The sequence below is a fragment of the Solea senegalensis genome, unplaced genomic scaffold (genome assembly GCF_019176455.1).
Source record: "Solea senegalensis isolate Sse05_10M unplaced genomic scaffold, IFAPA_SoseM_1 scf7180000017323, whole genome shotgun sequence".
In the NCBI taxonomy this organism is placed as follows: Eukaryota; Metazoa; Chordata; class Actinopteri; order Pleuronectiformes; family Soleidae; genus Solea; species Solea senegalensis.
Window position 1 is genome coordinate 943 of NW_025322340.1, and position 15,826 is coordinate 16,768.

The 15,826-nt window shown below is 41.5% G+C and overlaps 2 long non-coding RNA genes across 3 annotated transcripts; one reads left to right on the forward strand and one right to left on the reverse strand.

Moving 5' to 3' along the window:
- The first annotated feature begins 629 nt into the window (after positions 1-629).
- On the forward strand, positions 630-1,499 carry LOC122764219. Its single transcript, XR_006359579.1, has 2 exons — positions 630-918; positions 1,176-1,499. It is a non-coding gene; the product is annotated as an uncharacterized LOC122764219 (long non-coding RNA).
- Positions 1,500-1,881: 382 nt separating this feature from the next.
- Positions 1,882-13,585, reverse strand: LOC122764217. Of its 2 annotated transcripts, XR_006359578.1 has the most exons (10): positions 13,387-13,585; positions 13,233-13,290; positions 12,991-13,151; positions 12,736-12,849; positions 12,484-12,604; positions 11,700-11,817; positions 3,471-4,490; positions 3,089-3,244; positions 2,476-2,644; positions 1,882-2,329 (listed from the first exon to the last, which is right to left on the reverse strand). It is a non-coding gene; the product is annotated as an uncharacterized LOC122764217 (long non-coding RNA). The 2 variants fall into 2 exon arrangements; XR_006359577.1 differs by having other exon boundaries at positions 13,233-13,585.
- Between the last annotated feature and the right edge of the window lie 2,241 nt (positions 13,586-15,826).

Sequence of the window (15,826 nt, forward strand, 5' to 3'; positions counted from 1 at the left end):
ACATGTGGAACCCTCTTCTGAGTACAGTACTCAGTCTCTATCCAGGACTGTTGGTCTACCTGTGTTCTCGGAGGATGCTGTATGTTCTGATCTGGAAATTGTGCACTTACCTGTTGATGGGGAGTCTTCTGCTGAGTCCATAGCTTCTCTACCTGTGGGAGAAGAGGAGCCTGCGCTTGGTGAAGCAGTATCTGTGACTGATGGGATACTACCTACCTGTGTTCCTGAAATTCTACCTGTTGAAGGATCAATACTTCCTGACCAAGCAGAGACATCACCCAGCCAAAGTGAGCAATTGCTCAGTCCATCTCCGATATCAGTTACAGCTCCAAACTTACCTGATCCAGTCGATGAATCGATTCCTGTCGCCAGACGTTCTACTCGGCAGCGTCAACCTCCTAATCGCCTTGAGTATGTGGCATTAGGTAATCCGCTTATGACGGTCGTGCAGACACTTTTTCATGGGTTGGTTAATGCTTATAGCGACGCATTTAGTACCGCAGCAGTAAAATCTTGTGTTTACGATGTTTAGCATGCATCAGGAGTTGCATGGTCTAAAGGGGGGAGGGTGTAACCCGGGTGAAAAACCCCATTGTCATTATTATTCCCTTTTTTTTGTGAAGCGTTAAATGATGCCGTGTGTCATTACGTCGTGCCGTTACGTCATTTCGTCGCGTCGTTACGTCATCACATTGCGCCGTAACATAACTCCGTTGGGGCTCGCTGCCGGCAGCAGTGAGAGGAGCACGCCGGGGAAATGTTTGCAGGAGGTACGTTGTAGTACGCCGCGGAATATCGTAATTTAAACACTCTGGAACTAAATGCATTACAGTAACCTAATGTTGAAACATAGGAGCCGACTACCGGAGCCGCTGATCATACGATTCGGAGACCTAGTCTAAATGAATCATGGAATTGGTGAGTTGCGCTAACGCTACATATTACTTGATGCGGTAAATGCCTGTTTCTTTGAATATGTCCTACCACAGAAAATATTAAGCATGCTAAGGTTGTTGGTGATACTGAAATGATTTATAAATATTGTAATATAACAAATATTGTTATTTATTTATAGTGATTTAATTATATTGTACAATATTGTGATTGATATACTGATATGTATTGGGATTATTGTGTGATTATGAGATACTTAATAGGTCCTGTTTTCCATACAGGCCAGGTGATGGCGAGAAGTATAAGAGTATAGTCAAGTTTGAAGATCCTTGGAAACCTCCACTGCTTTGGTCGGGCTGGTAGGAGGCTCCTTGGCACAGGCGCTCCTCTCTCTCTCTGCCCTTACACTCAATTAACATTCCACACCTACATTACACACATTCACCCATTAATACAGACTGTTCCCTAAAACTTATTTATTGTCAATTTGTATATATATATGATCGGAACTGTACATATTGTATTGTTGTATATGAATGGCCATTTGTATTTTGTTAAATAATTCTGGTAATGGTTCACAATTATATGGTGTCACCAAACTTAAACTGCGTTCTGTGTCTTCCTCTCCACTCCTAGAGTCAGACCTGTTCTTCTGAATTCAGCCCAAACCTTAGACTTTCGAAGCTATAACGCATCTAAATAATAGCTATCTGTTAAACTAATTGTACCTTATTAGGGTAGTGTACATGTTACATTTATATTTAGTGCTTTCTGACTAAAAAAAAACAATCAAATCAAAGCTGGTTACAAAGCTATATGCAGAAAGTGGTCCTGGCAACTGAGTGCAAAGAAAAATGTTTGAGAACAAACTGAAAATACTGCATTGTGCATACTTATATCTCAAGTGTCAAAGTAGTTTCCTTTTGAAAAGAACACTTTTTTTTAACCCTACCTTTGTTTCAAACCATTTTAATGTGTAACCCCCAAAATAGAAACAGTCAGAAGTATTAAAACAAAAACACAGCTTCCGATTTTAGTAAATTCTCTAATGGCTTCAAATACCTTCCCATAAGAGTAACCCTATCTGTAGTTTACTCTATTGAGGATGACTAACGTGCAAGTAGAGTTTTCAGTGTTTGATTTTTTTTTGAGAGTCCGTTTCCATCAAGAAGATCATCATGGAGATGATCTTCTGGAAAGCTTCAAATGTGTATCTCAGTTCTGGCGGGTAGCTGAGGTCAAGAGCATAAACAAGCGCGAACAACATCACCACAGCAAGTGGTATGTTTCCCAACTCATGCAGAACTTCCACACCCTCCAGAACAATACCTACATCTTCCGGTCCAACATCTGGCTCCTCGCCTTCCTTGCGAATGACAAAGATTCCAAATGTAGTCTCCGTGATTGCAGCTTCAATGCTTTGACCATCCGTGTTCTTCACAGAAATAAGGGGGAAATATAGGATATATATGTAAAGATATGTTGTCCCATTTTACACACACACAGAGTAAAACAGCTATCATTTATCAAATTTATATTAATTAATATGTAGGACTGGTGAATAAAAACTAAATTACATACCATGTATTCTTTCACAAGGTTCTTGGGCTCTTCATTCAGGTACACACACAGGGCTTTGATGATCCACTCTCTTCTGACATCAATGGCATCAGTCTGAGTATTTAGGACATACTCACTTCTACAACTGACTCGGAGAACCCGTACAAGATTTCCAATGTGCCTGGACTGTCTGTTTAAGCACAAATGGCAAATAAAAACCTTGAAAAAAGATAACCTATTAATCAACAGGTAGAGAAGATTTCACAAACAAAACATTGAATTAAACTTTCTTTCAAATGTAACGATCTTTATTGACCATTGTTTATGATATATGAAGTCACAATATCCATGGGGCAGTGGTTGTATGTTCAATCATAGAAATCATTAATCATAGAAATGTCAAATGAAAGCATGTGGTCCCAGGAAACAGTAACTACCATTGCAACATCAGTGGACATCGTCACATCTGCCTAAGGTTCATATTTATCAGATCCTTCTTCAAAAAAGTGCATTACCCACATCTAGTTTTATTTCTCTCCAACCCTCTGACAGTTCCTCTTTAATGTCATGCATTAAGTTTGAAATATTAAAGCTGTACAGGTTTGACAGTTTCACATTTTTTCTATTATCATACCTGGGTGATGGGTAACATGATGCTCCTAATTTTTCATCCTTGAACGCCACCTTTCTTGCCAGACACCCTCATCAACTTCGAAGAGTGAGCATCCAGCTTGGAGAAGAACTTGGACAGCAAACTGACGGTTGTAATCCTCTTGAATTCAGCAGTTAGCTTAAACGGAAAAAAAGGGCACACAAAAGCAAATTTGACTATCATAGCATTGAAATGAGCTACTAGTTCAACAATTGTCATCTATCACCAAATCCTGAATCAGCTCACGAGTTACTTCAAAGGCTTGCCCACATTTTGTTGGCTGATATAAATCACACTGTACATATTAAATGAAGACAACATATTTCAATTAAAGTGAATGAGCACTGTGCTATTATTCACCTACCTCACGTACACAGAAGAGAGCTGGCCATCTGGTTTTGTAATCCGCAATTAAGGGTGCATCACGAATAACTTCTTGCCTTCTGTGTGCAAAGGTCTTCTCCATCATTGCTGCCAGTGTGTCCTCATTGTTCCTTTTCCTTACGTCTAAAAGCAGGTTCTCTCTTATCTTTTCAAGTGTCTCTGCAGATTCACCAGATGGGTAGGTGGGGCAGTAATTTACTTGGGCTCTTCTGGGCTTCTTTACACCATAAGCAGGAGTGCATTTGTCTACAGGTTTATTTGTCAGGGAATTCAGTTCCACCTCTGGACATCCAAGCCGCTTGAGCTTCCTCCTGTAGTTGGCAAGTTTGTACTTTAAGCTCACCTTCCAGCCACCATATCCAGTGGCAGAGCCTGGCTCTTTCAAACATGGATGTGATGACACAAGGGCTTCGGCAACCTCTTCAACCTCATTGTCTGAGGGGTACACTTTGTATTTAACAATTTCTTCAGCTAAACTGTCAAGAATGGCAGTTTTAAGTCTCATGTCTGGATTCAATAAAGTTCCGCTCTCTTTGAATGCAGTATTGGCTCTGTCCAGCTGCAGCTCACAATCATATGGGAATCGAGGAAGAAAAAAAACAACAGGCCATCCAGAGGATCTTGAAGGGATGGACTCAGGTGAAGACAAAATATCTGTAAATATCACACAAGCGAAAGTGATGACTCATTACCAGACCCTGATGTGGCAGGAGTGGAGTAGGGTGGAGGGGGTGAACCACCAGGCAGGACAGAGGCAGCTGAATCAAAGACAAGTTTTAAGGTACTTTTGTCCTGGATCTCTGACATTGAAGTCAAGTTGGTAAATTCACTGCCAAACTCCGTATCCATAAATTGCAGCCTGAAGTGCTCCTCTACCCCTCTTTATGTTCTGAACAAGTTCACCAACAGTCTCTGGAAGCCCATCTTGCAGGGTCAGTCTCTGGGAATCGTTTATCCCCGAGGATGATTCTGAGTTTCACTGTAGCCATTTCACAATAATCTGGGAATAAAAACAAACACACGTATAAAAATCTATTTGTACAAGTGTACATATTATCTAAGGTTGAGAGACTTATTTTCATTGGTTATCCTAAAATATAATATCTAGATTCATCATTATACATGTAATTTCTGGAAAAAAAAACAAAAAAAAAACTGTTCTCAAAAGCCCAAAGCAATAATTGTAAAGCTGTCTGTTACAAAACTTATTTCAGACAGAAAGCTACGAGTTACATGATACATAATATAGCTACCTAGTTTATGATATTGCCAATTTAATGCTGCATTTATTGTCATTTTTGCATTCAATTATTTTTCACCAGTTCATCTATTTTCAGGCTAGTTTAAGCATTGTTTTGATAAATCTATAACTCATAAGCACACCTATTTTTTTTTTTAATTCCAAGAGAGCAGTGACAGTCCAAATAACATAACATGTCTTTTTAATGTCACCATTCTGAGACCCCCTACAAAGTAGTCTACCAGAGGGTAGTCATCTGCTAGGTCACTAAGCTCAATCAGATCTATGTCTTTGGTTGGACATGGCATGAGCTCAAAGGCTCTGTGATGCTCACTATACCACCCACTAAGTCTCTTAACCATAAAAAACAGTCTCTCCTGAATAACAAAAATGTGAACAATCTGTCCAAAATCAGGAAGTCCACTTACACCTTTGGTTGACATAGACCTAGTTAAATGCACCTCTCTTGTACCAGGAAATTTTTGCTTAATATTCTCAACAATTTTGTCTTTTAATACATCGACAGAAACTGTTGAGACACTTGTCATCTCAAGAACAGGCCTTTCAAAACTCGATGCTCTCATGTGATATGAAATCATGAACTGATGCTTAAAAGCTAGTGAGAGGGGCACATTTTTGAAGCAGTTGGAGTGTCGAATGACATGCTTAAAAAAACTGTGCTTAGCCTCGAATCACATTGTCCAGAGACCAACGACAGGACCAAACTTCCTGATGAGTGTAGGATAGTGCTCTAAGTAATGGTGTTTGGGTAGAAGCTGCACATTAGGAAAGAGTTCTTGGTATCTTTTACGGTGCTCTGAAAAAGATACCAAGAACTCTTGGGACAGCTAGTTTTGTAGATGAGTCTGCGTGTGTCGTCAACGTTGTCGTATGCTAACTCGTGAGTTTAGTTAGCTGTGTGCATGGTGAAAGTCGGATATTAATCCACTCTAATAAAACGCCCAGTAACAAAAAAAAAATCATCCGAAATGCAAAAGAGGACAATAACCAACTGTCGATAACATTTCTGCAGCCATATTGTTTTCTGTTCAATGGATGGTAAAGGTGATGTGATGTTGTATCTCAAAATGGCAGTTCCTCTTTACCTGCCAGGTCAAAGGCCATGCCACCTTTCACCATGGCCTTCAGAGAGGGGAACTACTAATTAGGAATGTGCACATTACTGCCACCTACTGCTCTGGAGTTGTAAGCAGAATTGGTTTGCAATCTTAACCCATTAGAATTAGGTTGTTTTAACATAAATTATTCTAGTAAATTTTTAATTGTTGCATTTAATGGTAAAACTGCATGTTTTAAAACTGTTCAACTACAAAAAATGATTTTATATAATAGAAGTTACATGTTAGACTTAGGATAAGGTAACAGACACCCAGTTTGCATTTTTTGAGTGTTGTTTTTAGTTTAGTGTGTTTCCGCGTTTTCACGGCAGGGATAGCGTCTGCTGAGACGCTGGTTCCCCGGCCACGGTGCGTGTTGCGCCGGCTCCGCGGCTGTTGTGCGTTTCGCACTGCGGTTCCGGTGCTGTGCGCTGCGGCGGCGGTACGTGTCGTGACCGGGGAGCCTGGTGGTTCCGCGGCAGCGGTGCGTGTCGCGCCGGAGTGTCGATATTGACTGTGCGCCACGCCGCGCGGCTTCAGTGAGGACCGACACGCACCTGGCCGGGCGCACCGCACTTCATTGTATCTCAAAAAAAGAAAATAATAGCCATTGTATTACAAGCTTGTGCATTTGAAATTGTATTGTAGCTTGAGCGTGCGCATGAGTTTATTTGTCAATGTGTGCCGTGATTTCATAGCGCTGTCCACGGTGATGAAATGAGCCTCTGTATCGGCAGCGTCACGGGGTGACCTCATTATATAATTCCAGATTTTGGCTATGTTTGCAATGAGTGTGTTTCCTTAATTTCAACAATGTAGCGATAATGGTCTCCAGTTTTAGCGGTGCGTGTTGCGCCCAGTGTCAACGTGGATTGCGCGCAACGCCGCACCACACTTCCTTGTATCTTAAAAAAAAAAACAACAATAGCTGCTGTATTACAACCTTGTGCATTTGAAATTGTATTGTAGCTTGAGCGTGCGCATGAGTTTATTTGTCAATGTGTGCCGTGATTTCATAGCGCTGTCCACGGTGATGAAATGAGCCTCGGTGTGGAAGCGTCACGGGATGACCTCATTATATAATTCCAGATTTTGGCTATGTTTGCACTGAGTATGTTTACTTTATTTCAAAAATGTAGCCATAATGGTCTCCAGTTTTAGCGGTGCGTGTTGCGCCCAGTGTCAACGTGGATTGCGCGCAACGCCGCACCACACTTCCTTGTATCTTAAAAAAAAAAAAACAATAGCTGCTGTATTACAAGCTTGTGCATTTGAAATTGTATTGTAGCTTGAGCGTGCGCATGAGTTTATTTGTCAATGTGTGCCGTGATTTCATAGCGCTTTCCACGGTGATGAAATGAGCCTCTGTATCGGCAGCGTCACGGGGTGACCTCATTATATAATTCCAGATTTTGGCTATGTTTGCACTGAGTATGTTTACTTAATTTCAACAATGTAGCCATAATGGTCTCCAGTTTTAGCGGTGCGTGTTGCGCCCAGTGTCAACGTGGATTGCGCGCAACGCCGCACCACACTTCCTTGTATCTTAAAAAAAAAAAAAAATAGCTGCTGTATTACAACCTTGTGCATTTGAAATTGTATTGTAGCTTGAGCGTGCGCATGAGTTTATTTGTCAATGTGTCCCGTGATTTCATAGCGCTGTCCACGGTGGTGAAATGAGCCTCGGTGTGGAAGCGTCACGGGGTGACCTCATTATATAATTCCAGATTTTGGCTATGTTTACACTGAGTGTGTTTCCTTAATTTCAACAATTACCATAATGGTCTCCAGTTTTAGCGGTGCGTGTTGCGCCCAGTGTCAACGTGGATTGCGCGCAACGCCGCACCACACTTCCTTGTATCTTAAAAAAAAAAAAACAATAGCTGCTGTATTACAACCTTGTGCATTTGAAATTGTATTGTAGCTTGAGCGTGCGCATGAGTTTATTTGTCAATGTGTGCCGTGATTTCATAGCGCTGTCCATGGTGGTGAAATGAGCCTCGGTGTGGAAGCGTCACGGGGTGACCTCATTATACAATTCCAGATTTTGGCTATGTTTGCACTGAGTATGTTTACTTAATTTCAACAATTACCATAATGGTCTCCAGTTTTAGCGGTGCTTGTTGCGCGAGTGTTGACGTGGACTGTGCGCAGCGCAACGCCGCACCACACTTCCTTGTATCTTAAAAAAAAGAAAACAATAGCCATTGTATTACAACCTTGTGCATTTGAAATTGTAATGTAGCTTGAGCGTACGCATGAGTTTATTTGTCAATGTGTCCCGTGATTTCATAGCGCTGTCCACGGTGATGAAATGAGCCTCGGTGTGGAAGCGTCACGGGGTGACCTCATTATACAATTCCAGATTTTGGCAATGTTTGCACTGAGTATGTTTACTTAATTTCAACAATGTAGCGATAATGGTCTCCAGTTTTAGCGGTGCGTGTTGAGCCGAGTGGACGTGGACTGTGCGCAGCGCAGCGCCGCACCACATTTCCTTGTATCTTAAAAAAAAGAAAACAATAGCTGCTGTATTACAACCTTGTGCATTTGAAATTGTATTGTATCTTGAGCACGCGCATGAGTTTATTTGTCAGTGTGTGCCGTGATTGCATAGCGCTGTCCACGGTGATGAAATGAGCCTCGGTGTGGAAGCGTCACGGGGTGACCTCATTATATAATTCCAGATTTTGGCTATGTTTACACTGAGTGTGTTTCCTTAATTTCAACAATTACCATAATGGTCTCCAGTTTTAGCAGTGCGTGTTGCGCGAGTGTCGACGTGGACTGTGCGCAGCGCAGTGCTGCACCGCACTTCCTTGTATCTTAAAAAAAGAAAAGAATAGCCGCTGTATTACAACCTTGTGCATTTGAAATTGTATTGTAGCTTGAGCATGCGCATGAGTTTATTTGTCAATGTGTGCCGTGATTTCATAGCGCTGTCCACGGTGATGAAATGAGCCTCGGTGTGGAAGCGTCACGGGATGACCTCATTATATAATTCCAGATTTTGGCTATGTTTGCACTGAGTATGTTTACTTTATTTCAAAAATGTAGCCATAATGGTCTCCAGTTTTAGCGGTGCGTGTTGCGCCCAGTGTCAACGTGGATTGCGCGCAACGCCGCACCACACTTCCTTGTATCTTAAAAAAAAAAAAAAAATAGCTGCTGTATTACAAGCTTGTGCATTTGAAATTGTATTGTAGCTTGAGCGTGCGCATGAGTTTATTTGTCAATGTGTGCCGTGATTTCATAGCGCTGTCCATGGTGGTGAAATGAGCTTCGGTGTGGAAGCGTCACGGGGTGACCTCATTATATAATTCCAGATTTTGGCTATGTTTACACTGAGTGTGCTTCTTTAATTTCAACAATGTAGCCATAATGGTCTCCAGTTTTAGCGGTGCCTGTTGAGCCGAGTGTAGACGTGGACTGTGCGCAGCGCAGCGCTGCACCGCACTTCCTTGTATCTTAAAAAAAAAGAAAAGAATAGCCGCTGTATTACAACCTTGTGCATTTGAAATTGTATTGTAGCTTGAGCGTGCGCATGAGTTTATTTGTCAATGTGTCCCGTGATTTCATAGCGCTGTCCATGGTGGTGAAATGAGCCTCGGTGTGGAAGCGTCACGGGGTGACCTCATTATATAATTTCAGATTTTGGCTATGTTTGCACTGAGTATGTTTACTTAATTTCAACAATGTAGCCATAATGGTCTCCAGTTTTAGCGGTGCGTGTTGCACCCAGTGTCAACGTGGATTGCGCGCAACGCCGCACCACACTTCCTTGTATCTTAAAAAAACAAAACAATAGCCGCTGTATTACAACCTTGTGCATTTGAAATTGTATTGTAGCTTGAGCGTGCGCATGAGTTTATTTGTCAATGTGTCCCGTGATTTCATAGCGCTGTCCATGGTGGTGAAATGAGCCTCGGTGTGGAAGCGTCACGGGGTGACCTCATTATATAATTCCAGATTTTGGCTATGTTTACACTGAGTGTGTTTCCTTAATTTCAACAATTACCATAATGGTCTCCAGTTTTAGCGGTGCGTGTTGCGCAAGTGTCGACGTGGACTGTGCGCAGCGCAGTGCTGCACCGCACTTACTTGTATCTTAAAAAAAAGAAAACAATAGCTGCTGTATTACAACCTTGTGCATTTGAAATTGTATTGTAGCTTGAGCATGCGCATGAGTTTATTTGTCAATGTGTGCCGTGATTTCATAGCGCTGTCCACGGTGATGAATTGAGCCTCGGTGTCGGCAGCGTCACGGGATGACCTCATTATATAATTCCAGATTTTGGCTATGTTTGCACTGAGTATGTTTACTTTATTTCAAAAATGTAGCCATAATGGTCTCCAGTTTTAGCGGTGCGTGTTGCGCCCAGTGTCAACGTGGATTGCGCGCAACGCCGCACCACACTTCCTTGTATCTTAAAAAAAAAAAACAATAGCTGCTGTATTACAAGCTTGTGCATTTGAAATTGTATTGTAGCTTGAGCGTGCGCATGAGTTTATTTGTCAATGTGTGCCGTGATTTCATAGCGCTTTCCACGGTGATGAAATGAGCCTCTGTATCCGCAGCGTCACGGGGTGACCTCATTATATAATTCCAGATTTTGGCTATGTTTACACTGAGTGTGCTTCTTTAATTTCAACAATGTAGCCATAATGGTCTCCAGTTTTAGCGGTGCCTGTTGAGCCGAGTGTAGACGTGGACTGTGCGCAGCGCAGCGCTGCACCGCACTTCCTTGTATCTTAAAAAAAAAGAAAAGAATAGCCGCTGTATTACAACCTTGTGCATTTGAAATTGTATTGTAGCTTGAGCGTGCGCATGAGTTTATTTGTCAATGTGTCCCGTGCGCAGTGCAGCGCCGCACCGCACTTCCTTGTATCTTAAAAAAAAAGAAAAGAATAACCGCTGTATTACAACCTTGTGCATTTGAAATTGTATTGTAGCTTGAGCGTGCGCATGAGTTTATTTGTCAATGTGTCCCGTGATTTCATAGCGCTGTCCATGGTGGTGAAATGAGCCTCGGTGTGGAAGCGTCACGGGGTGACCTCATTATATAATTCCAGATTTTGGCTATGTTTGCACTGAGTATGTTTACTTAATTTCAACAATGTAGCCATAATGGTCTCCAGTTTTAGCGGTGGACTGTGTTGTATCGCGAGTGTCGACGAACTGTGCGCAGCGCAACGCCGCACCACACTTGTATTGTATCTTAAAAAAAAGAAAAGAATAGCCATTGTATTACAACCTTGTGCATTTGAAATTGTATTGTATCTTGAGCATGCGCATGAGTTTATTTGTCAGTGTGTGCCGTGATTTCATAGCGCTGTCCACGGTGGTGAAATGAGCCTCGGTGTGGAAGCGTCACGGGGTGACCTCATTATATAATTCCAGATTTTGGCTATGTTTACACTGAGTGTGTTTCTTTAATTTCAACAATGTAGCCACAGTGGTCTCCAGTTTTATGAAGTTAATGTTGAGAATGTATCTTGTCTGCGGCGAATGAGTTAGTTCAACTTAAACCATTTAGGAAACCAATTAAGTTTATTAACTCAAACAATTGAAGCATAACAAAGTATTTGATTTGAGTACAAGTAACTCAAGTATTTGTTGTTAAAGTAACCTGGGTAAAGTGCATTGTCCTAATTACATTCAGTTAATCAAAACTACTAAGTATGTGACACTTATGTGAAACGGATTCATCTGAACTGAAATGATCTTCTTTATACAAATGTTAATACTTAAGTTGACTTGACTCTTTTCTTTCTACTAAATCAAATTATTACATTCTACTTCTGACAACTTGAAATGGAGATCATAGATCAGTGCGTGAGCCATTACAACCTGATTGTGAGGACCAGAGACACATGGTGAGTTTCAAAGGGAACTCCAGCAGGAACCTGATCTTCATTCACTACTGCCACCAGAGCCACTGCCCCTCTTGGGTTGCTTCCAACTCATCCTGAAAAGGGAACAAACACATGTTCAGTGTTTTCAGTGTATTCAGACAAATCATTCAACTTAAAAAAGAAAACATGATGTCATCATCACTACTTGATGCAATAGTCAAATAGAAGCGCTGTCAATAAAAAGGTAAACATGTTGCATGTATTAGTTGTGAAATGTAGCGTTACACTGTACTCACATCTTATACCAAACTGAGAATACAAGCTTATTTAGGGAAGATCATCACCCTTCTTTTCTCCTTCTATATGATGAGGAGAGAGTTCCAGTCTGTGTGTTCACTTGTTACTGAGGTTTTGTCAAAATATCTGATAAAGATCAGTTTACACACACACACACACATGTATCTGAATCTTTGTAGTACCAATAGTAAAAGATGTTAAAGACACAATAAACACACAGCAGAAAGCATCAGTGACTTTGCTTTGAATATGAATGTACTGATCTATGGATATGGGAAAAGGAGAATAGAAAAAAGACTTTTGTTGAAACAGTGGAATCCTCCTTTAAATACAGCAGCAGGCCAGCCAGGGCTGCTGTTCTAGCTGCAGTCATGTTTTTGTCCTGTTTGCACAGGGGGGTGTTAAGCTCTACTCCTCACATTCAACAGCAATGTAATGCAAATGGTCCTCATATGCCATCAAAACATCTTCCATCTTCTCACCAAAACTTCCAGTCTTCCTCTTCTGTTCAAGTTTCAGCAGCTGGGGTGCATATTTGTCAAGTGCAGTGTAGAAGGACAATGGTAGATATGGATTGGTGATTCTGTGGAATTCACTGTAGAGCTGCATGGAAAACAAAGCACAGGACATTTTGGCACGACTAGACGTAACATATTAAAACTCTTTTCCAGCTAAAGCATTGCTACAACGATGACTTTGACAGTGTGTGGGTGTCACCATCCGCTTTCACTCACTTGAGCTTCACTAAAGAGTGCAGGTCGTGTCTCTTTTAGTTTGGCAAGGAGGAGCTGAATTCCCAGTTTCTTCATGCCTGAGTGCAAAGGTGCGCTGCATATGTTGATGGAGACCTGTGACATAAAACACAAGGAGCTACTGAAGGTGCTACGTCTGTTTTTCACTAGACTACTCATAGATATCACTACATCGACTGACAGTTAATGTATTATTTATTTGAACTTACAATTTTACATTTATATTAAAATACATACACAAATATGAAAAAACTGTACACTATAGTGGCGGTGATTCACTGAACATCATATGTTGGGTGCACATTTAAACACAGGATCCAGGCAGCTTTCCAAGTTCCAATATTTTATTTCCAAGTAAACGGTAGTTGGTGATGAGGGGTAATGGTGGATGATTTTGTCTATATGAAAATGATAAAGGAAATATTACAATCTAGAAAGTATCAAATATACAATAAGAAATGAGGTTGTCTTAGACTTACATCAATAATACGTCCACTCTTACTTTCCTCTCTTTAGCAAAGGATTAAACTCAGGATTCTAGTATAATGAAACACAAACAATAAGTAAGTCTTCAGACAAGATGTAGTATCAACCAAATGAATCATTAAATGAGTGAACGTCCATAAAACTCACAGCCAGTGTCCCTTTGTTCTCGTGGATTGTTTGGAGGGAAAATAGGGGGGTCAAAGGGCGGAAGGGGCGGTTTATATAGGATTAGGGGTGTGATCCAGGTAGGTGTGGCAGTGAGGAGGCAGGTGAGGTGGAGACTTGGGATTTTAACAAAATACATATGCAGTGACCGTGCGACTTTAATATAAATCTAAAATTCGAAGGTAAAATCAATTATTAATACTATCCAAAATGTCTACATTAAAAACAAAATAACACGTCAACCACAAATCTATGGATCACACCAAGCATCTGAGAGACGTCTGAGCCAGCGGATCATTTCATCAGGACAGGCCGAGGTTACGCCGACAACGTACCGCGCTGAAATCAGTTTCAGGTTGGATATTCAACAGACATTCGCTTCCTTACATTCAAGTGTTGAGTGTGTTTGTGGTTTGTTTCTGTTTGGTTGTGATGAGTTTCTGTTGTACTCATGCCACTAAACCGAATCCAGTCTGTGGTTTGTAGCAGGTTTGCATTGTTGCTGCACACAGAGAGTGAGACACAAACATGGGACTGTGATGGTTTCATTAAAAGACAAGAGATGAGAAGAAGACTGGAGTCAGTGAGGAAACAAGGAAACAAAGTAACGTCAAACTTACATCTGTGATCTGTCAGCAGTTTGAATACTGGCACGAATGGTCAGCTTACACACTGTGGGAGAGCGACAACAACGGTGAACAAAACAAACGCCACAGAAGCTGCAGTGCAAACTCCACCCATCTATGCCTGCAGAGGAAAAACTACATGTCTACTATAAACTGCTTTCTATATCCCTTCTATATCCTGGTTGGATTTAAACAGACACACCTGCCAATTTATTAGGTACACATTTTCTGTTGTTTATGAACACACTGATTGAATGAGCCAATCACATGGCAGTAAGTCATTGTTTCGCCGATCTGCCGGGTATTGCCTACGAGCGGGTGCATGTGACGACGGGCTCGCAACTGCATGCGCGCAACAGCGAGCGCACGGCTCCGCAGCGCACGGCTCCGCAACGCATCAACAGGTGATCACAATCACAATCATTAGGAACGCACGGCAGAAACCCCGGAAACAAAAATAAGAAGTGAGCATTCAGTCAGTAGCTTGCAACGCAACAAACGGCAGCAGAAACAACGAAAGCTGAATAACCACAGGAGTAAAACACGCATGGAAACAGAAAGGATCAAGGAGGCTACCGGTAAGCTCGCAGCTCTTTTTTCGGACAGAGATGGACTGACGTTGATGCGCTGTGCGCTTATTGTTTGGACAAAAAAGAAATAATTATGTTTATATTAAAATCGCCTGGATTGTTTTAATTTCGGTTAATGGTAATTAAAGATGTCTTGATAAATATGTAAAATAATCTTGGTTAAAATATAAAATGTCAAGTTGATTAAGGGCAATGGTTCTAAAAAGTGGAACTACTTTATTTAATTTATTTACACAGTATTTGCCTAATTTAAATGTTTGAATTAAATGTGGGAATATTCATTTGAATTGTTTATTTAAATACTGTACTTAAATAGAACTTTATTTATTTAATGAATTTGTTTTATTTTGTATGTTTAAAGGTTTTTCACCTACAACGACTACCACTTTGTTACTGGTCAATAAACTCAAGAGAGAGAGTGAAATCCTGAGTCTGGTCCATTTTCTTCCCTTTTCAAGTGTGGGAAACCATGATGTTGAAATACACTTGCCAGTGAAAAACCGCCTGTGACCAGTGACCAGTGAAGACTCCACCTGCGGCCACAACCGAGAGGGAAAATACTCCACCTAGGGGCCTGGAGGATCGAGCCTGCTGTCTGTCAGCTGAAGGAAACAAAATGGCAAAGTCACTAGATGAACTGAAAGTGGAAAGGACCACAGCTAAGAGACTTTTCTCCCGTCTTGCTAACAGCATTACGAGGACCCACACAGAGATGTCCATGGAGGAGTTAAAAGAAAACTTCAAGAAGCTCACATTGGAGAGCTCCAGAGTCATGGAGGCGAATGAAGAAATGGAGGCGGCCTACATAGCAGAGTCCGATGTAACTACTGCACAGGAGCTGAGCGACCCATTGAAAGCCGACCTGAAACAAACGGAGCAGCTTTGTGAGCAGAAGACGAAGGAAGTTAAACTCCTCATTCAAAAGACACTCTGGGATGTTTATGGAGAAAAAGAACTGTCCTTAGCTCTACATATTGCTGAAGTTGAGTGCAAGAATGTCTCCTCCACCCAGCTAGATGTGACTTTGGAAGCATATGAGTTCATGCTGACTCACTTTGAAAAGTTGGTGCAGAAGGCAAAAGAAGCGCACCAAAACTGGAACCGCTGGGCTCCGTCTGCAGAGCAAAGAGACTTCAATGCCCGTCTAAGAGAGCTTGAGGTGCACCTTCCCCAGCTGGTGTCACGGAAGGCTGCCTTCATCAAAGC